The 21665-nt window shown below is 40.4% G+C and overlaps 1 protein-coding gene across 1 annotated transcript in view; it reads right to left on the reverse strand.

Moving 5' to 3' along the window:
* The window catches only part of SEPTIN7 (septin 7), a 76857-nt gene extending 62025 nt beyond the window's left edge, over window positions 1-14832 (reverse strand). The window contains exon 1 of the mRNA XM_053926265.2: window positions 14637-14832. The gene's annotated coding sequence lies outside the window, so the exon portion shown is untranslated. The remainder of the gene's footprint in view (window positions 1-14636) is intronic.
* Between the last annotated feature and the right edge of the window lie 6833 nt (window positions 14833-21665).

The raw sequence follows: 21665 nt of genomic DNA on the forward strand, positions 1-21665 counted from the left end.
TATGGTCTAAACCAGTGCTGCCTGATAGAAATACAAGGTAAATGATATATGTAACTGTAAATATTCTAGTAGGCATATTAAGGAAGAGTTAAAAGGTGAAATTAACTTTATTAATATATATTATTTAACCCAATGCATATACATTATCATTTCAACATGCAATCAATATAAAAAATTATTAGGCTTCATTTTGTATGATTCATTATTCTGCATTCTTTTCTTTTAGATAATCTTTGAGGTATAGCACACCTCATTTAGAAATGTTTACATTTCAAGGACAAAAAAACCAAATGAGGTTAGTGGCCATCATATTACATATACATCTCATAGATAAAGAACATTTTCATCACTGCCAAAAGATCTACTGGAGAGTGCAAACTGAAATGAATAGTAAGTAGTACCCTATACTGGGTGAGGATGTGGGGAAATAGGAATTCTGCTACATGACTAGTGATATAAAATTTAAAACACTTCCCTGAAGAGCATGCAGACCAAAAGCTTAAATTTTCATGCTCTCAGATTCAACAAATTCTACTTCCACAAATTTAATCTTGGGAGGATGTAAAATTTAAATAAAAGAACACTTAACAATAGTAAAAAAACTGTAAAAACCAAGTTCTCAAGACAAGTGAACAAAATATAGTGGTAGTCCCATATATTAAAATACCACCCAGCCATTAAAAGAAAAGTTTTAGAAGGATAGGAAAAATAACTATATATTGAATGGAAAAACTATTACAGGCATCCCCCATTTTTCAAAAGTTCACATTATGCCACTTCACTTTTATGAAAGCCCTACATTAGTACCTGTTTTCACTAACAAAAGAAATCCAAAGGGTTTTTACTTTTGGGGGAAAAGAAAGTGTGAGGGGAATAGCATTAAGTGTTTGATTTACAGCAAACCTTTACACAGGAGGCACACCTAGAGCCACGACAGTGGCACTTAGAAGCTCCTTCCCCAGGGAACTACTCACTCACCATCTCAACATCAAGCTGCTATAGCTTTGAATTGTGTCTATTAGAAGATATATTTTATCTCAATTTATTTTGTGCATCTGTTATCAAGATGTGTCCTGAGGTATCAGAAAAACCAAAGAGAACACTAAGGGTATTATGCTTAATGTAAAACTGGACGTAATTAAGCATATTTAGTATGATTTGTTAGGTTATTTTGGGGATCTGGAAACACTCAGAATTTTTCTATATAAATAACTGCTTCTTTACTTCACACATTTCAGTTTATAAAAGGCTTCAAAGGAACATTCTATTTTTGGATAGCAGAGGAGACCTGTAGTAGTGGGCACATTATTACATACCCTTAAACATTTTCTTGTGTATACACTGGAGAACAATTAAAAGAACAGAGACTGGAATGGCATTAAAGAAACTGGCAAGAAAAGATCTCAGAAAATTCTCTGTTTAAAGTAATGAGAAAACTGGCAAAATTATCAAAATCAACTTCTTCACAACCCTGGAAATTAAAAGGCTTGCAGCAATCTGAAGAGTCCTTACTCAATAGAAAGAACTGAATCTCAGCAAAAAAAAAAACAAACCAAAAACAGCAGCTCTTGTTGCATTTTAACTTGCCCATTCTCCCCTCCCCTCCCCAGCTCCACAGTAGCCTTCAAGACCAACAAGCAAAAATGAGAGAAATCAGCAGCCTGTCAGCAAATGGAGAGGAGGCAGAATAGGCTCCTTCAAAGCCCCATTCCCAAAAAATCCTGAAAGATCCCACGAGATAACCAAACCACTAAGATAACCAGAGATTTCAATGACAACACATCACAAAGAAAACAGATTTTATAGAATTAGTTCCCCAAAAGTCACTAAACAACAAATAGCAACAATAAACCCTGGGGTGTGGGTAGGAAGGAGAATCTGACCAGAGTCACCACAATGTATTATTTAAAACTCCAGTTTTCTAGGAAAAAATATGACAAATGCAAAACAAACAAACAAAAACAACCCACAAGAATGTATGGTCCATGTACAGGGGAAAAAGTAATCAATAAAAACTATCCCCAAGAAAACCCAGACATTAGACAAAGACTTTGAATCTGCTTTTAAATATGTTCCAAAAACGAATGGAAACCATAGCTGAAAAACTAAAGGAAAGCTGGAGAACAATGTCTGCCAATACCAAGTATCAATAAAGAGATAGAAATTATTAAAAAGAACATGAATCTTACCCTTTAGTGTACTTAGATTTAATTAAATGTAAAAGGATTAAACATTCCGACCAAAAGGCAAAGATTGGCTGAATAAATTTTAAAAAACAAACAAACCATGATTCGACTCTATGGTGCCCGTAAGAAATACTTTTTAGAATCACAGACACACCAGCTTGAAAGAAAAGGTTTAGAAAAAGTAATAAAAAAAGAGAGTGGCTACAACACAGACTTGAAGACAAAGATCATTACCACAGAAAAAGAATGCTTTATGTTGATTAAAATATCTATTCATCAAGAAGGCATAACAATTACGAACAAATATGCCCCTAACAACAGAACCCAAAAATACAAGGACTAACAAAATGGAAGGGAGAAATAAGACAATTCGACAGTAACTGGATTTCAATACCTCATTTTAAAAAATGGATAAAACAACTAGACAGAAGATAAACAAGGAAACAGAATTTGCACACTACCTTTCACATATGATTTTTATATCTCCTTTGTTCCATGTATCTTCTCATTTATGCAAAAATATCAGACGAAACTAAAAACTTAACCAGACACTAATGAGACTGATTGATTACCCACATGAATAGGTGGAACTGTGGTAGAAAGGGCAAATCAGAATAAGGTAAAAAGAGATATAAGGTGTGAGGGAGGCTTCTGGACATACTGTTTTACAGAACTGACTATTAACACCAAAATAATGTTTCATGTATTCCAATTAAAAAAATAACCAGTATCAGCCAGGAAGTGAGAAGAACACAAAATAAACTAGAAGAGAAGTAACAAATGAAGTTAACCATATTTCAAGTCAGTAACATAACTATATTTATCAGAGGGGGAAGAAAAGAAATAACAAAACTGTATTTTGACTTTATAAGACAAAAGACAAAAAATATACACAAATACCATACCCTGGTAAGTAAATATTTTAACAGCAATTCTGAATCTACATTTATGTATATACCAAAATTGAACAAACATGTAGATAAACTGTGGGTTAGAGCCAGGTTTTTCACTGTTGAAGGAAGGAGTGACAAATAGGGAACAGAGAAGACTAGACTGAAGCTTGTGTTAGTGGACTGGAACTGGTGTATCAATAAGAATTCATGGTTTTTACATCAATATACATGCATACAGTATTTATACTCACCTAGATATATAGAAATTAATATGGATGTGTGAATGTATGTAATTACACAATTTCCTAGGTCTGCTAAAGACACCTAGAAGCAATGATACCACAAAAGCAATGACCACTTTTAGTGTTCAGACTTTGCACTCTAAATACTATTCCCAAATAAAGGAACCTGGACTCCTTGGAGAAATGACTGATTCCAGGGCTTAGGAAAGAATGATATAAGATGAACCAGAAAGTAAGGAAGTGCACAAAAAAATTGATGGGGCATGTTGAAAGTATGATTAGGAGCCAACTTGAAATAGCTCTCAATAGTCAAATCCAGGGCAATCTGACAAAATTAATATTCACATGCCTATATCAATATTAACAAATAACTGAATGAATGAATGAATGAATACCTAAGAATGGTTCTTCTTTACAAAAGAATCCAATTTTTAAAATCTAGAATAGAAAATCACTATTAAAGCAAATAGCCCAATAACTGGGTAGGCAAGAATTATTGACAGTGGATAAAAGTACAATATGATGAGAAATAAGTTATTTGAATAGTTCAACAAAGGACTAATATCTAAAACATACAACTCAATAATACAAATAACCCAACTTAAAAATGGACCGAACATTTCAACTAACCACCAAAGACACAGATGACAAATAAGACCATGGTTAAAACCCTCAACATCCTTAGTCATCAGGAAAATGCAAATTAAAATCACGATGAGGTATCTCTACAATTCTATTCTAAAATTGAGTGACCACCGCAAGAGCTGGTGAGTATGCGATGCAATTTAGACCTCTCATACACAGGTGATGGGAACGTAAACTGTTACAACTATGTAGGAAAATAGTTTGGCAATCTCTGAAAAAGTTACACACACACCTACCTGTGACTTAGCTTAAGGACCAAAGAAAAATGCAATCATGTGCCATAACCAATTACTGCTTTTTAAATAGTTTACAAAAAAAAGCTTGAAAGAAAATATACGCAAATTTTAACATTGGTTGTATTTTGCTAACTGGATTTGGAGATAATTCAGTTTTATAATATCTTCTCTTTTCCAAGTTTTACTGAGAAACCTGAAGCATTTCCATTTTAAAAAATCACACAGAAAGAAAATGAAGTCATGTTCACCACAGGTTAGTATGTTTTTTTAAATAGATAAATCAGATGTTCTTTATTTTCCATTTCTGACAAGTTCATTAGATTGCAAAGGAAAAAATTATAGAAGATAACTCTGAAAAGATTTCAATCATGATGTGACTACAACCAAGGGAGAAAAATAAGGCTGGAAAACTGTAAAATAAGATGGACTAATAGTTGGTTAGTTGTATGTCAAATTCAACAGAATTATACACTATAAGGATCCATCCGTAATTAAACCCAGATAACATCATTCAATTGACAAAAACAAGAACGATATGCTTGTCACACTGGCAGATGATAAAAGCTGAGAAAGGTAACAAAAACATCCTATGACACACTCAGAACCCAATGAAATTTAACGTGGAAATACGTGGACCTAAAACCATGTCCTTTTTCTCCACCCCCAAACCACAATCTGACAGACAAGGTTTCAGGTAAGATCAGAAATATAAAATGAGACTACAAAAATAAGAAAATGGTAGGACTTTTTTTCAGCCAATCAGCAAGTTCCTCTAATTACCCCCTACCAAAAGTGAAGAAGATAAAAAAAATAGCAGGTAAGAGGAATAAGCAGAGACATCTTAGCTGACACTGAGCTCCATAAATCAATAGCTACCCTAAAAGGTAGTTTAACTTTGGGTCTCATTAACAAACTTATATAGCAAGTAAAATGAGACAAGATGGTTGTATGCTAATCTGCAATTGTAAGATCACAAGATACTCGGTTTTTGGGTGTCAGCAGGGATATGTACCAAATAAAGTTCAGAGGCAAGTAACAACAATGGTTAGAAGGACATAACTCCCTGCCATTGTGTGGAAATACTAAAAGTCTCTACAAAAGACTCAAGAGGGCTATTTTCAAACTATTAAATAATAATATTAAAAAGAAAAAGTAGATTTATCTTTTTGGTCCCAAGGAGTAAATCAGAACTTCTGAATACAAATATTAAACTTCAGGTACATACAAAAATAGGAAGAAAAAATTAATAGCGACAGCTACTCAAAGATGAAATGTACTTCCTCAGAAAGCAGTGAGTTTTCAACTTATGCTAGACAAGCTCTGTCCATTAGAAATATAACACAAGCTACACTAATTTAAAAATTCTAGTAGTCATATTTTAAAAAGCAAAAAGAAACTAGTAAAATCAATTGTAATAATGTATTTAACTTGCTATGCCCAAAACATTTCAACATGCAATCAATATAAAAATTAGTAAGATATTTTATATTCTTTTCAAAAAAGACTTTAAAGAAGCAGGGCTCCGATCCCATGGGACTGATACTCTTAAGAGAAAAAGGCACTAGACATCTCTCTCCTTTCCTTTCCACTTGTGCAGAGTAAAGGCCACGTGAGAACACACTGAGAAGGTGGCCATATGCAAGCCAGGAAAAGACCTCACCAGAAACCAAACCTGCTGGCACCTTTATCTTGGACTTCCAGCCCTCAGAACTATGAGAAAATAAATGTCAGTTGTTTTAAGCAACCCAATCTTCAGTACTCCATTACGGAAGCCCAAGCAGATTAATACAGTTCCTAAGAAAGTAATCTTAAAAACCTATTGCAAACCAAATTATATTATTGTTAAAATTATTAATAAATTATGGCAAATGTTTATGTATTTTTATAAACTTATTCTACAACCAAAGACTTGAGAAACCTGACTTGTTGAGCTACTAAGTAATCAAAATAATTTGATACCTCAAAACTATAAATTCTAATTTTACTCATATACATAACCAACATCTCCAACTTATATTTCATTATAAAAACAGCATCCTACTCATCATCTGTACTATATACAATAAAGGCAGAAATCGGCGGGGGGGGGGGCGGGGGGGGGGGAGAGCATACCAGCCATCGCAATCCCACCCCACAAACAATATTTGTAGTATTAAACAACTAATACATAAAAATTGACAGTACCTACCCACTAAGACAGTTGTCTTAAAGAAGTTCAAAATAAGGGAAAGATCATCTAAGACTCAGATAGTTTGGGAAAGTTTTCCAAAATGAGTAGTTTTGATCTGGGCCTTCCTTAACAGATGATGGAACTTCAAGGGAGAGAAGAATAGCCTAAGTAGAGGCAAGAATACAAAACAAGATTTGATCTAATAGATGGAAAAAGCCAAACCAAGGAAGACCTGAAATGACTGCCTCAGTTTTTAATGAAGGAACACAGAATCACAGAGCAATAGAAGTACAGCTAGAAATATGCATTCCAGTATCTGCTCTTATAGCTATGCCCTGGTGGGTAAATTACATTACCTTTCTGAGCCTTAGACTGAGATGATGTCTTTATGAGGTTATTGTAAGGTATATATGAAATATTCGCCACTTCACACACAATAAGTACAATGTGCAATTATTAAGGCCTCTGGGCTTTTATATTGCAAGGTAAGTGATTCCCAATCCTGGCTGTCATCAGAAGCATCTGGGGAGCTTTATAAAAACAGATACCCGGGCCTCAGCCTAGAAATAGAGAAGAAGAATCTTACTGGTAGGCCCCAGGAAACAGTATTGTTAACAAGAACCTTAGAAGCCTATACTATTAATAGAAAGATATTTAAAGCTCTATAATAGGCCAATTATGAAAGTAGCATTTCGGGTACAATAATCTCATGAAGATTTATTAAATGAAATGGGGAGACTGGAAGCAATAAGAGCAATGAGGAAACTACTCAACAGGATAGCCAGTCCTTTATTCATCTTGGTTAGATTCTATTTGTTAAATGGAGTCCACACTCACCTTTCAACTAAGAAAAAAAATTAATGGAATCTCTCAGACGTACCTCAAAATGTCTAACAGATTCAAATAAAAGTTTCCATCAAGCACAAAATTCCTCCCTTATTCCCTTAACTCCAGGCAAGTACTAATGTTGATAGTACATCTATCTCATATAATATGATATATTTGCAAGTCTGTGTTATTTCTTTCTGCATTTCCTCCATATTGACCAAATACTTAATTTTCATAAAGGTAGGGGATGCAACTTTTCAGCAAGTCTAAAATTATTCCAAAATTTCAAAAAGGAGAAAAAAAGAACTACGTCTATGTAATTATCTTTCTAACGGGACAACACCATGGTCAAATGCAAACTTAACTTTCTGGTGAGTCCCCCTTGCAGCTAAGTTATTCTAGTTATCTTGTCAGCTCTCAGCTGAATGAATCATCTCATAATGTAATTCCTAGCTGTTCTGTGTTAGACCAACTTTTATATTCTAATGCAAAACCCCAAACAGAACTGACTATAGTTCTATCTAGGATTACTAATTTCATCCTTTCTGCCAAGTTCTCTTGTTTCCAAACTTAGGCTAGGGATATGTTAACTACTAGATTCGCCCTTCTCAGCAAAAAGAAAACTAAGACTACAAGTTGTCCTCTGAGCATGAATGATCTTTGCAAATTATACAATGACTACATGTTTTGGTTTTTGAGGTTCTTTTATATTTGCACCTTATTTTCCATGCCCATAAAACATGAAACACTTCTCCTTTATTCCGTTTTCACTCGGCATTTCAACTATATAGAATGTAGCTGGAAAACAGAAATGGAAATCTAACTCAATGCTTGGTAGGTAGTAGAACCTCCTACAGAAATGAGTCAGGAAATAAAAGTTGAGCAACTAAATCACAAAGATTTGTAACAGCAAACTGGATAGCCACAAACTTCAAAGATAGAGGCAAGTAGATACATCCACGGAGCAGAAAAAGGTGAAAAGCAATGTTAAAAAGCAAAAATAACCATCACACTGCATTAGTTAATAGTCCCATATTATATGTTACAGCACAAAACCAAATATTCCTGATCGTGATTTTAAGAAGTTCAGTATATTCTTCTGAAAATAAGGAAGCTAACTAGTTTATACATAATAAATCTCTCTCCAGTAATGTAAGAAACAAAGTAAAACAAGTTCATGTACTAAACTAACAAATACCCCAGGAAAATAACTAGGGAAAACAGAAGAGGTTTGCTTGAAGATACTCTTTAAAATAATTCTAAAATACTGAAATTACAACATAAAATGGCTAGGCAAATTAGGATATCAACACTGAATACCATATACATATTTAATACATGTTTAATCCATATTTAATTCAGATAGTTCAGGAGTGTCAAACTCATTTTCACAGTGGTCCACATCAGCCTCATGGCTGCCTTCAAAGGGCCGAATGTAATTTTAGGACTGTATAGACGTAACTACTCCTTAACTAGGGGCAACAAGGTGCTGGGCCAGATAAAACAAGGTGGAGGGCAGATTCAGCCCAAAGGCCTTGTGTTTGCCACCTGTGATATATAGGTTACACCAAAAACTATATTAAAGTGAGTATCATCTTGGTTTTGTGTCAAATTTAAGAGATTACAAAGTACTTTTACACATATTACCTCATAATAGATAATTCATGCCAGAAGTTATCAACTCTACTGGTTCATCAGAATTAACTAAAACACTGACAATGAGCACTTTTGAACCCCACTTCACACCTAGTGAATTAATGAGCCTCCAAGTGTCAATCAAGCATTGGAAGTGTTTCCAATGCCTGACCGTGATTTAAGAACCACTAACCACTAATATACCACTAATTTCAACCATGAAAAAATATATATGTAGTTTAAAAAGAACACAAATTAACATTTAGTGATTGAAATAACTTAATGGCTTTCCCTGCCTCCTGGTTAATTTGTTTAAATTAATCATGAAAGGAAATAAATATACCTATGAAACTTATTAAAATTAAAAAGTTTAAAATGCTGATGTTTAAAGGTATTCAATATATTAGTTACTGAAAATTTTTTCTTTGTTTAGATCACTTCACATCCCAGAATGCTACATGTAACAAGTGAAGCAGTACCCTGGTTATTTTAATAACAGTATAAACAGAAAGCACTAGGATGAAATTACTATGAATGTTTTGCCCCCATTCAATAAATAATGATGTCACAGAAAATATTTACAATATTCTCTAAAACTGATTGCTAATCTATACCAAAATCTTTCTCAAAAAGAACTCTGATTACAATCCAATGGACATAAGGATACAAATCTGAATACATAAAGATACAAAATGTCATTGTGTAAAGAAAAGCTAGCATTATCCTTGGCTCCAAACAGCTAGTGCTGTGAAATATACCAGTAGAAACTTTAAATAAATAAACTTATTTAAATACTACTACTATTTTAATACTACTCAAGAAACGGGTGACTTCAGTCTGTCTTACTTTAAAGGGTTCAGAAGTTTCACACAAATCACTTATTTCCAATTTCCTTCAACTCTACTCACCAAAGCAAATACCAACCAAATCTTAAAAACTAAAATTAAAATTTAAAACAAAAACAGTACCAACAAATTAAAGACCAAACTACAGTATAGCTTTTGTTCAATAAGTCATATTCAAATACTAAACATAAAAATTCAAAGCACAAATGAGTAAGTTTATAATAATCTTAAACCACTTAGAAAGTCCCCCAAGACTCTCAGTTTCCTGTTTTAAATTACCTATTTCAAGAGATGGTACTTACTCATCACCCATACACTCCAGAAAGCTCAGATATTTCTGGATTCATTACCCACCATTTATATCTCCTCACATACCACGCACCTCACAACCATCCCCTATACTTCATGTCCTTTGCCACTGCCGTAGTTAATGTCCTTCATCTTTTATTCCTCAAACTGCTACCTTAACCTTCCTTAATTCACTGGCTCCACCTTGATGCTCTCTTTCCCTACAGGAATTATCATGATGCTCATAGTTACCACTCTTCTTTTAAAATCCTTCAATAAAGATTTTTTTCTAAATCCTCAACATAGCACACAGTATCTCTGCTTACCTCTGTAGCCTTATAACTTACACCACCATGATTTCTCAGCTTAGAATAAGTTACCCTTCCTCTGCCAAATCACTTGCCCCCACCTTTAGAGAGTCATCTTTTCCACTTTGGAAAAGGTGTCCTCTCTACTCTTCCCACTGTATACCTACCTTTAAATTGTATCACAAGTAATTTACTAAGTAAATGCCAGGTTGGGAATATAAAAGTGAACAAATCGCAGCCCTTGACTTTGAGAAATTTATAATGGAGGCAGAAAAGTAAATTGTCAATTGTCATATTTTTTTTGAGAGCTTGTTGTTCTCAAAAAAGAACACATCCCCTAAGATTTGAGAGCTTGTTACATGCCCGGCTAAGAACTTGCCATGTATTATCTCATTTAATTTTCATTTAATTTTTCAATAATGTTAGAGTCCTTCTTTACAGAGAAGGAAACAAAAAGTTTTATTTGCCCAAGGTTCAGTTAAGTTTTTGGGACATGAACCCAGGCCTGACTCTAAAATCTAAGCTCTTAATCACCATGCTTTCTATTTCTACTGTCACAGCATTTAACTCACTTTCCCTAGTAAGACATATATTTAAGTGAATGAACTTCAGTGCTGAAGTCCTAAGCCAGTAACAACTTACCAGTGCTACCCCTTTAACTGATAGTGTCTTGTGTCAAAGATATCAGAAGCTATGACATATTAACACATGAGAAAAGATCAATGGCCCAAGTTACTCATTATGTCGTAGTTTATGTAGCAAAATATTGGATGCATTAAACAAAATACTGGGACATGTTAAACAAATCACAGCCTATCCACATAGCTATGTGCCACTTAAAATGGGGATGTGTTCCGAGAACATTGTGTGAACATCAGAGCGCATGTGCACAAACCTTGGGGCGTACGGCCTACTGCACATCGAGGCTGTACAGTCTGGCCTACTGCTCCTAGGCTAAACCTGTACAGCATGTTACTGCACTGAATGCTGTAGGCAACTGTAACACAATGGTAAGTAGTTGTGCATCTAAACATCGAAAAGTTAACTAAAAATACGGTGTTACAAGATTAAAAATGGTACACCTGTACAGGGCACTTATATACCGGGCCCTGATTGACCCTCATGCATGAGGTTCATTAATTCTGCTTTGGAAAATACTGACCTAGTATTATGTAATATTGTATGTCCAGTAACTACCACATTTTGTAAAAATTAATTAAATGATAAACACACACAAGCTACCTAGGTGATTCTGATTCCCACGTCTGAAAAACACTAAGTATTAAGTGGTAGGAGTTCTAGGAAGAAGAATGGACTAGATGGCTAAGAAAGTCTTGCTTCTCCATTTCCTATGATCCTTCGATGGCTCTCTTACCACCCAGTGCAGTGGTCCTCAATCCGACTTTGAGATGAGCTCCTCTCAAGCAGTAGGCCCCAGGTCTCTCCACCCACACTTGTTATATGGAGCACAGAATAAATGAATCCAAATAAGGCAAAGCCACATGGACTTAACAGCACTTAAAGTCTTTCCTCCTCACACCAAGACCTCCAACCTCTTGGACATACTGCACCCCACCTCAAGTGTTTTTACCAACTTTTTTACCACAATCATTAATTAAAAAGAAATGTTATACCCCAAACAATACTTATAAAACAAAATTTAATCCCCCAAATTGTTTATTAAGTACAATGTATTGCTTTCTATTTCTTCCCTACTTTTTAAAAAGCACCAGTAAAAGACTATACTTTCAGGGGTCATTTCTATAGTTCTTTAAAAAGCATCAGTAAAACTCCACAAAGCTGACTTCAAGACCAACTAAGAGGTCTCAACTTGCAGTCTGCAAAACTCCCTGTAGAGACCAACAGTCCACATTTAACAGTATGCTCTCATCTGGCAGGCCTAACCTATAATCATGCTACCTTAAAATTCTTCTCTGCAAAAACACATCTTTTCTACATCAGCTTCATTGTACAATTAATCTTATGACATTTACAGTTCAAAGTTAGTATATTAAAAAAGAACATACCAAAAGTTTTGTCTTAAAATTCGGTAAAATGCATAAATGTTAAAATAAAAGTTTTCAACCTCTATTCAAAAATTGAAGATAGCTTATTAGCTCAAAATGTGAAACACAGTTCTCACCTGACAATTTAGTAGGTAAAAATACTCTTACGGGCAAAACCCGGAGTAGCGCACACGGTGAGTGTGTGCGTACCAGGGAATTACGAGGGGTCCGAAACCGAGGAGCTCTGCCGCGGTCTTCTCTCTGACCGCCCCCGTCCCGGAGACCTTGGAGAGCACAGCTCTAACTCTTCCACCTCCCCAAGCTTTTTTTTGGGGGGGGGGGGGCGTGCGGTGGGCAGGACGTGGAGGGGAGCAGCTGTCTGTGTTGCTGTTAACCCCCCACAACCGCTTTAAGGTCTGTCAGGAGTCCTACCTTGTCTCAAACTCGCTCCGAAGTTCTGGCGAGGATTTACTTAAGATTATTTCTACGGGGGAACCTCCATCAATCCAAGCAACTTTTGTAACAAACTTCTGAAACATAATCTATTGGTAACACTACCTTTCACGTAGTTACGTACTGAATACCTTATCTCCAAACAAAACCAGAAACCAAAATTCTTAACTAAATTACAAGGATATACCTTTTCTGTAAATTAAAATCTACTTGATGAACACAAAATGAATTTCCAGAGTCAGTTATGAACTTCAGTTCCGTAAGCCTAGGAGCACACGCCGTATTTTTAATAACTGTATGAAGCAGACCAGGCTCCACCACGTCGTCCCACCACAGCCTGACGCGGGCGGTGCAAACCACCCGTGCGGCGCCCACGTGTATTTCACCCTCCCCTCAACCCCGCCCCCGGCCCCGCCCACTCAACAGCTGGGCGGGAGGAAGAGTTTCCGGCCCTCCCCGGCCCCTCCCCTCGCTCTCCGGCGAACGAGGGATGCAGGCTGCGGGAAGGAGCTCAGCAACTGCCTCCATCCTGCCAGGTACCATCCTTCCGTCTCCGGGGCTTCCGCGATTCTCGTCTCACCCGTATCTACCGGCACACCTGACGCCTGAATCCCCCCAGCTTGCCCTCTACCCCTGGGCGGGGGGGCTGGCCGTATTCCTCGCCCGCGTGCACAGAAATACGCGGAGCAAGCAAGGCGCGTTTGAGTCTGCACTGCCCGTTCATTTGGACTCTCAAGGGCACTCCATAGAATACCCCCCCTTTATCAAAATAGAGCCACAAGAATTCCCAAAGTTCAAAGTTGAACCGTAACAATAAACTCGCCAGAGCAAGTTATCTCAGTGAGCGAGCAAGCACCTGATGGCACGAATCACTTGCCGTGCACAACCCGACCCCGGAGTTGAAACAGGGCGGTGCGACCCGGCAAGTGAAAACGTGTCGGACACTCTCCGCGGCCCGTTTCCCGCTGTACGCCCGAATGAAATGGGACTCGGCAGTGGAAAATGTGAATGAAGCGGCCTTGCTCTTTTTCCAATACATGGGGGAGGAAAGAAAATGAAAGGGCTTCTAAGAGAATACCTGAAAATACTGAAATATTTTCAGGAAATCACTCCCTCCAACATCCCCCGGCCCCATCTCCCGCAGGGTCCCTCCCTTCCGCAGCGACCCTCCCACCTTTCCACTCCTCGGGAGGGCGCCCTTCGCTGGCGTTCTCTCCCCTTTTCCTAAAAAATTAAGCCCCAAACCAGGCTCCCGACCCTCCGAGCTCAAGCCTCGCCCGCCCTCCGCCGGCCTCCGGGGCCGCGCCTGCGGAGAGGAAACCCCGAGCGGCGGGGAGCGAGCAGGCGACGCGGGTGCCCCAGCGCTGCAGCCGCCGCCGCCTTCACCGCAGCAGCAGCCCGGCGCATCCTTCTTCCTCCCGCCCCGCCGCCGCCGCCCTCCGGGGCCGGCCCACCCACCCCTACCTTCGCGCCAGGCCCGCGCCCACGAGGAAAGCTCGCCACGGGCGAGGCGGCGGACCACGGGAGAAGCAGGGCCGCGGGCGCCGGCGGGCCGGGCAAAGACGACCCCCTCGGGCTGCTCCCGCCGCGGCGCCGGAGGCCGCGGCTCCCGTCTCCCCGCTCCCCGGGCCTGCCCGCCGCGGCGCAGGAAATGCCGCCGCCGCTGCTCTCCTCACGTTCAATTCAAACTGTCACCGCTGCCGCCTCCCCTCCCCCCGGCTCCGCCGCCGCGCCCCGGGCCCGCCGCCGCCCCCACCCCACTGCTTTGGCGGCTGCCCCCGCCTCGCCTCGCCCCGGGGCGTCGCCCCGGGGCGTCCCCCCGGCCCGGCCCCGCGGCCGCAGAGCTCCCCCGCGGCCGGAGCCGCCGACCCGAGCCGCGGCGGCCCAGAGCTGAGGCTCACCCATGGTGCTGCTGTTGACGCTCCTCTCCTCAGCAGCAGCGGATCTCGCACTGACCGACATCCCCTCCCCCTCCGCGACCAGCCCGGGAGCGGCGCAGCCCGCGGATTCTCCAAAGGCGCCTACGCCAATTCCGCGGCGTAGCCGCTCGGCGTCGCTGCCCTGCTTACGCAGCCGACAGTGGACGCACTCCACGGGCGCTCACCCGACTCCCGCTCCCTCCTCCGCCCCCGCCCCTCTGCGCAGGCTTCCGGGCCGAGCGGAGGCTGGCTTGGGTCTCGCGAGATCTCTCGCTCCCCGCCTCGTCGCCCCACTCCGAGGCAAGCATGACTTCATTGGTGTTCGCACTCTTTTGCAGTTTGGGTGCAGCCGCCATGTTTAAACTGGCGGGGTTTGGTCCCTCAGAGGTCCTGGGTAGGCAGACCGCTATGCAAGTCTCTTCGATATGGTCTCTGAGTTTTAACCACGTTACGATTGAAACTGACAAGCCTGCGGACGGCGAGAAGGAGGGGCCGGTGGGTGCGAGGGTGGGGTTTTGCCCGAATTAAAGATGGCCGCCGAGAGTGCCGCCCCGCGCGTGTTCACGTCACGTTTTGAGGAGGTGGATGCCGCCCGGTTGGCCTTAACGCCTCCTTACGGAATTGGCGTAAGGCAGAGAGGCGCCGCTGGAAGAGGCCAGACTGGGGAGCGGCGCCCAGGGCGGGGGCCTTGTCCACGCCTGGGCTCCCAGCTACTGACCTGGCGGCCTTGTGAGTGAAAGGAAGAGACACTTGGAAGCAAGTGTCTACGCCCCCTCCCATCCAGCCCCATTTCCTCCGCTTCCTTGACTCGGGTATGAAAGTGAGATTAGGCCCTGGTTGTCCTGACATTCGCCTAGCGCCGTCTCTTTGGTGGCCGGGCACAGCCAGGGGGTTGGCTGCCGCAGCTTCCACTCCACGGTCACGCTGTGTCGTCTCCCCTTGTTGGGCCCGGGCCTGTCCTCGTGGAGCTCACACTCTAGTTCGGGGAATGAATGGGCACACGTGGGACTCCTGGGTGACAGAGTAATCAAGGGCTAAAGTGGCGTGGCCTACTGGAGCAGTGACTGTCCCTCGGTCATTGGAGCCATCTCCAAATGCTTTCTAGCGAAAGTAGCTTCACTTGGCTCTGTGCCAGTCCTGAAAACGAATGTCTGTCTTTGTTGTACAGTTCACGCACACGTGTTACCTTTCCTGTTAAGCTGCATGTTAAGGAATTATATGTCTGTGTGAGCTGGCACAGCTATGTTCACAGCAGCATTGCTTATATTAGTGAAACAATTTATCCGTTGCAGAAGAAGAGACGAGTAAGTTACATTGTTGGACAAATTGACATACACAGTGTACTAAATGGATATTAATGACCTAAAGCTACCAGTGTTAATATAGAAATCATTAACATAATGTTGGGGGGGTTCCAGAGAGACATATATGGTATACCATACATAAAATTTTAAAAACAAAGTCATAGGAAAATGATGGACACCAAATTCAGAATGGTGCTTACAGAGAAGAAGAGGAGGGAGTGTAATAGTGCTCATTTGTATCTATAATGTTTTCTTTTCTGCCGAAAATGTGGCAAAACCTTAAAGCTAGGTGGAAGATACATGGGTGTTAAATTGTAATCATTTTCTATACTATTCTGTATACTTGAAATGTTTCCAAAGTAATTTTTTTTAACGAAGGACATTTTATCTAAGGAAACAGCTCGTTTTATGTCTTGATATCTACTGTTTCCTCAGTTTTCATTGGCTCCCTTGTTTCTGCTCAGCACAGAGTAGAAGCCATCAGAAAGGGACCCCAACAACTTCCCACCTCCACAGGCATTCGCCTACCTGCACCCACCCCACCCCACCCCACCCCACCCCACCCCACCCCACTGAGGTCAGACAGCACAGCAGGCAGGTATCTGCCCCACCTGCGGCACAGAGTTCTACGAGTGTTCTCTGTGTTTTATCTCCATGTGTTATGCCTGTCCTCTGGATTCTGTCTCCTCCTGTCTTCCCTAGAACGCCCCTCAGTGGATTATTTATTCGATGCTTCTGAGTTCTGTCCCTACCACTCGCTGAGAGTCTCAACAAAGTCGTTAATATCCGTTCAATCCAGTGGACCCTTTTTCTTGCGTTACTTACCTCTCTGCAGCACTTGATACCAGTGACCATGGCCTGCTGCATTCACAGCCCTTGATTTGTGAAACCACACTTTCCTGGCTGTCCTCTGGCTTCTTTATGTTACAGTATTTTAACTTCCAGGGCCTCCTCCTTCTGCCTGTTACTTAAACGTCCATGTGCCTCAGAGTTGTGTCCCTGTCACTTTATTCTTTCCTCACTTTTTATGCTCTCCTTTTGTGATCTCATTCATTTCCATGGATTCAGGGACCATCCCAATGCCAATGACTCCTAAATGTAAATTTCTAGTTCTCTTTCCTTCCTACACAAATCTACATACCTGACTGCCTTCAAGATGTATGTGCTCATGTTCCGAGGTATCGCAAAACAATGTATCCCAAATGAAATCCTTGTTTTCAGTATACTTGTTTCTTTGTTCTCAAACTCTAAATGGTATCATCAATCCAGTTGCCTCAGCCAGAAATAGGGCTTTTATAATCAGCCCGTCCCTGTCGCCGTCAGAAAGTCCCGTGAGTGTTTCCTTCTCATATTTGTTTGATCTCTTCTTTCTCTCCATTCCCGCTACTCCTGTTCTCACTGTGCCAGTATTCCCTCCTGCCTCACCTCTGTGCAGTAGCCTTCTGCCCAGTTCTACTCCAACTCATTCTTCGCTTTGTACCCAGAGTGACCTTTCCAAACTTGAACTGTGTATGTCAGTCTCCTGTTTACAGTCTTCAGGCTTTCCCTCGGGAAACTTACACGAACGTTTCCTCATTTCTAGCCAATCTACCATGCCTTGGGCTCTCTCTAAACTCTAGCAAGCCTTGCTGTTCCCTCTGCCTGGGACACTTCACTCTTTTGGCACTTGGATTTCTTACCTGGCTTTCCTTTCAGTCTCAGCCCTTGCTACAAGCCTTCTCTGATCTCCCAAAATGACAAAATACCCCCTTACTGCACCCTCCCTCCCATAGTATCTTGTATTTACTCCTATGGTAGCCCAGTTTTATACATACTTGTTTCTTTTTAAAGTATTTGCAATTTTTAAAAGATATTATTTATTTATTTTTAGAGAGAGGGGAAGAGAGGGAGAGAAACATCATTGTGTGGTTGCCTATCATGTGGCCCCCACTGGGGACCTGGCCCACAACCTAGGCATGTGCCCTGACTGGGAATTGAACTGGTGACCCTTGGGGTCGCAGCCAGCACGCAATCCACTGAGCCACAGCAGCTAGAGCCATACTTGTTTCTTTCAGTGGCGTGGAAGCTCCTTAAGAGCAGGGACTCTTGTTCAGCTGTTAATCTCCAGCACCTAGCCCAGGGTCTTGCATTCATTACTTCATTCAGGAGGTACTTCCCGTCGTGACTGGGTACTAGACGCTAGCACAGCGGCTAATGTGTGGGAAGGGGAGCCCTTGGGGAGGCCTCTGAGAAACACGGAGATCCACGACGTCAAAATTACTTTAATTCCAATACTAACGCTTTTTTTAAAAAAACCTTTTTGATTCTCATTTGCTCATGAGCATATACTGCAGTTTTGCATAGACTACGTAAAGTGTGGTAAGTGCAACAGATTGAATGTAGAAACATAAATAATTTAGCTCATATTAAGCCAGATATTAAAGGGATTTGCAAAGATGTAAAACGATGGCACTATTCAAACTAACTTCTTTTTGTTTTGGAAGATAGGGTTATTTTTCATTAAAAATGTGTTATTTATGTTAACATGTAATGGATTTTTTTAATGAACAAATGATATTTTTAAACTTTCTTAGTTTCAATTTCTAGTAAGTATTAATACATATATTCCACATCAACAAAAACTCTTTGGGGTCCTCAATAATTGGTAAGAATGTAAAAGGTCCTGAGCCCAAATGTTTGAGAATTGCTGTACTAGCGTGGATTATATGTATGTCCAATGTACATGTGGTAAATAACTAAGAATGTCAGTTTGCCGGAACTCTGGCACACAGCTCCTTAATGTTTCTTAAGCAAAACGTCCCCCCAAAATAACCAGAATATGTCAATAGGCAAAAATATATCCTAAATATATGAATATGCATATGTGAAAGTATTCTTTAGGTGAATGTGCTTTGTAAACTGTGCTGTATTATACAAATGTTGCTGTCTTGGTAATTGTCTATGATAAATATGGACCAATGTTCTAGCTTTGTCAGCAGAACAAGAATTACCTATTAAAATCTGATAGTTGACTTGATGATGAGAATTTTTATAGCCAGCCATGTCACATCTGTGTAACTTATATAATTCATAAAACAATTTTAAAGATAGATATTAAACATTACCCTCAATTGTGTAAATGAGAGGAGTGAAGTGATTTGTTCAAGGCCTCAGAATTTGTAAGAGCCTGAGACACGGTTCAAAGACCTCATGCTTCTCCAGCACATACGACCTCAGGTGAAGAGACTTGTTTCTCTGTTGTCCTGCGTCCTGCCTTGCTTTACCATTTGCTAGGCATTTGGTCTGGCGAAAGGGTAAGAAGGTTTTCCCAGTTTTCGAGAACTTCTGCCTTTAGTGCCAGCAGAAGGACATGTGGGTGGTATTTGGTCTAGAAGGTTCTCTGGGAGAGCCAACTCCCAACTGACAGTATGAATGAGATGACACTTCTTACAGAACAAGTCTGTCCTGTTTTCGACAGGGACAAAACTTAGCAGACTAGTCAGGTTGGGTGGTAGGGGTGAAGCTTGAGATTTCGGATGTGTGTTTTGTGAAGTGGATTAGGCAATCTGCAGCATTTCCCTGTTAACAGTAATATTCAAAAAGCCCCCAAGTGCCTTTTCTTCCTTTGAAGGACAGTAGGAGAGGATTGAGAAACGATGTGGAAAATAAAGAGCCATTAACTAAATTTTTTTCTTATGAAATTGAAAAATATATAATTTACCCAAAAGCTGAAACTAATTTAGTTTCATATGAATTTAATATTGGAGTATATTTTGTTCACATCAAATTTAGAATATGAAACCTCATAATTCAAGATATTCCTCAAGAGAAGTATTCCACCACCCACAAAAATCTCTTTTAAGTGTCATGAAATACAAATTCAAGGAATCAAGGTAAGTATGGTTTAAATATTTTTGTATTTAACTTTTAAATATATGAAAATGAATAGTGCATTCTGGTATTAAATTCATAATTAAATAGCATAGTTAGTAGAGAAAGTTCTGTGGAGATCAAAGGATGTAACTGAAATGTTTGATAGTGTGAATGTTCTGCAAATGGAAGGGGATGGATATTGGCATGCTTTTTTATAGAGCAAGAATCGATACAGTACTGGAAGTCAAGTGACATTTGCAAGGTTATACAACTAATGAGCAAAAATTAGAAAAAATAAAGCCTCCTACTTCCTCTTCCTCTGTAAAGATCAGACTTCACCCCACAGAGGAAGAGAAGCCAAAAGACATAATGGTGATAACAAACAGAAGAAAAGAAAATGAGAGAACCATGAAACTTGAAGACCAGAGATTTAACTAAATAACTCCCCTTCTTAAATTCTTTACCTTAGAAGGAGGGAGTTTGCTTTTTCCCATCAGCCACGGAAGGAGTGGGAGAGAAAGCAGAGCAGAAATAGGATGTCTGAATCCTGACTGCCCTGCGAGGTCTGATTTATCGCAGCTTATCACTGGAGGCTCAAGGAATTCTAAAATTCCAAGGCTCTGCAGGAAAGCTCGTTCTTAGGCAGATGAGAGCCCCGCTTCCCTCTGAGGACCCCATGTCCCTGGCAATAGACGGGCAGCACAGAGGCCTCTGGGGCTGAGGGAAGAGAGGCAGCCGTTTACCTTGAGTTTTCCTGCCCATCAGCACCTTGTTGTAGACGGATCCAATCTGATTACACAGTAAAAATACCACTGGGCACAATACTGGAGAAAAATCCAAAGTACATAAAAGAAAATCTATTATAAGTGGAAAAGGCCATTTGTTGCCAACTCCCTTTGGCATTTTCTACCACTGAATCATACACTGACTGAAATAGGAAATAGGGACACATGCTTCTATGGGAAACCAGCTGCCTTCAACAGCCAGGCTTAGTATATTGACTTTGGCAATGATTGAATACCTCCTGCTGTATAAGAGGCTAGTGAAAGGGAATTGAACCGGACTTAAGGAAGTCCGTGTAGATGACATGCCTTAGGTTACAGCAAGGCTATGATTTTAGCACGCAGTTGGAAGCTACCCTCTCCAAATCGTTCTTCCTAGCAGACCTCAGAGTGAGCGACTGTTTCCTGAAGGCTCACCTCAGAGAACCTCACATCCAGGAAAACAGGAAGTTCAGAGAGGAAGCACATGCCTCTGCCACACGAAGGTGCTTGCTTTAGGTGAAGCAATTGCATTGGGTTACCATGGAGACTTGACGGGGGGCGGGGGGGGGGGGGGAGAGGACATATGCTTACAGACTCTTTCTTACACTATATCTCTCTAATCAGTTGCCACTGATTGACTTCTAGTTGAGGTAGATAGTTAAGCATCTAATAAAAAATAAAAGAGCAAATAATGGTAATGTTATTTGTTACCCATGATGTGATCCATTTCATGGAAGGAATCCCGAATGAGATTTATTTATGGTTTTTAGTTGATACTCTCTTTTTCCCTGATTCACTTCCAGAAATGTGACAGTAAACGATAACAATCTGCCAGTCAACCACTAAAAACATAGATTTTATTGAAATCAAAATAATGGCCATCTTTATCATCCCAAATAGTAGGAATACAGCATTAAACGCTAATGTTGAGCTATAGATATTTCCCCCTGGAGTTCTTATTCCAAAAGGCTACATTTGTGTCCTAATAGAATTTACTATTTTAAGAATTGGAAGAGACTTTATAACTAAATCAACTACCTACCAAATTCAAAATCTTTCTCAAATATTACTTTTTCACATCATGTATAAGG

This window comes from Desmodus rotundus, chromosome 6 (assembly GCF_022682495.2).
Source record: "Desmodus rotundus isolate HL8 chromosome 6, HLdesRot8A.1, whole genome shotgun sequence".
In the NCBI taxonomy this organism is placed as follows: Eukaryota; Metazoa; Chordata; class Mammalia; order Chiroptera; family Phyllostomidae; genus Desmodus; species Desmodus rotundus.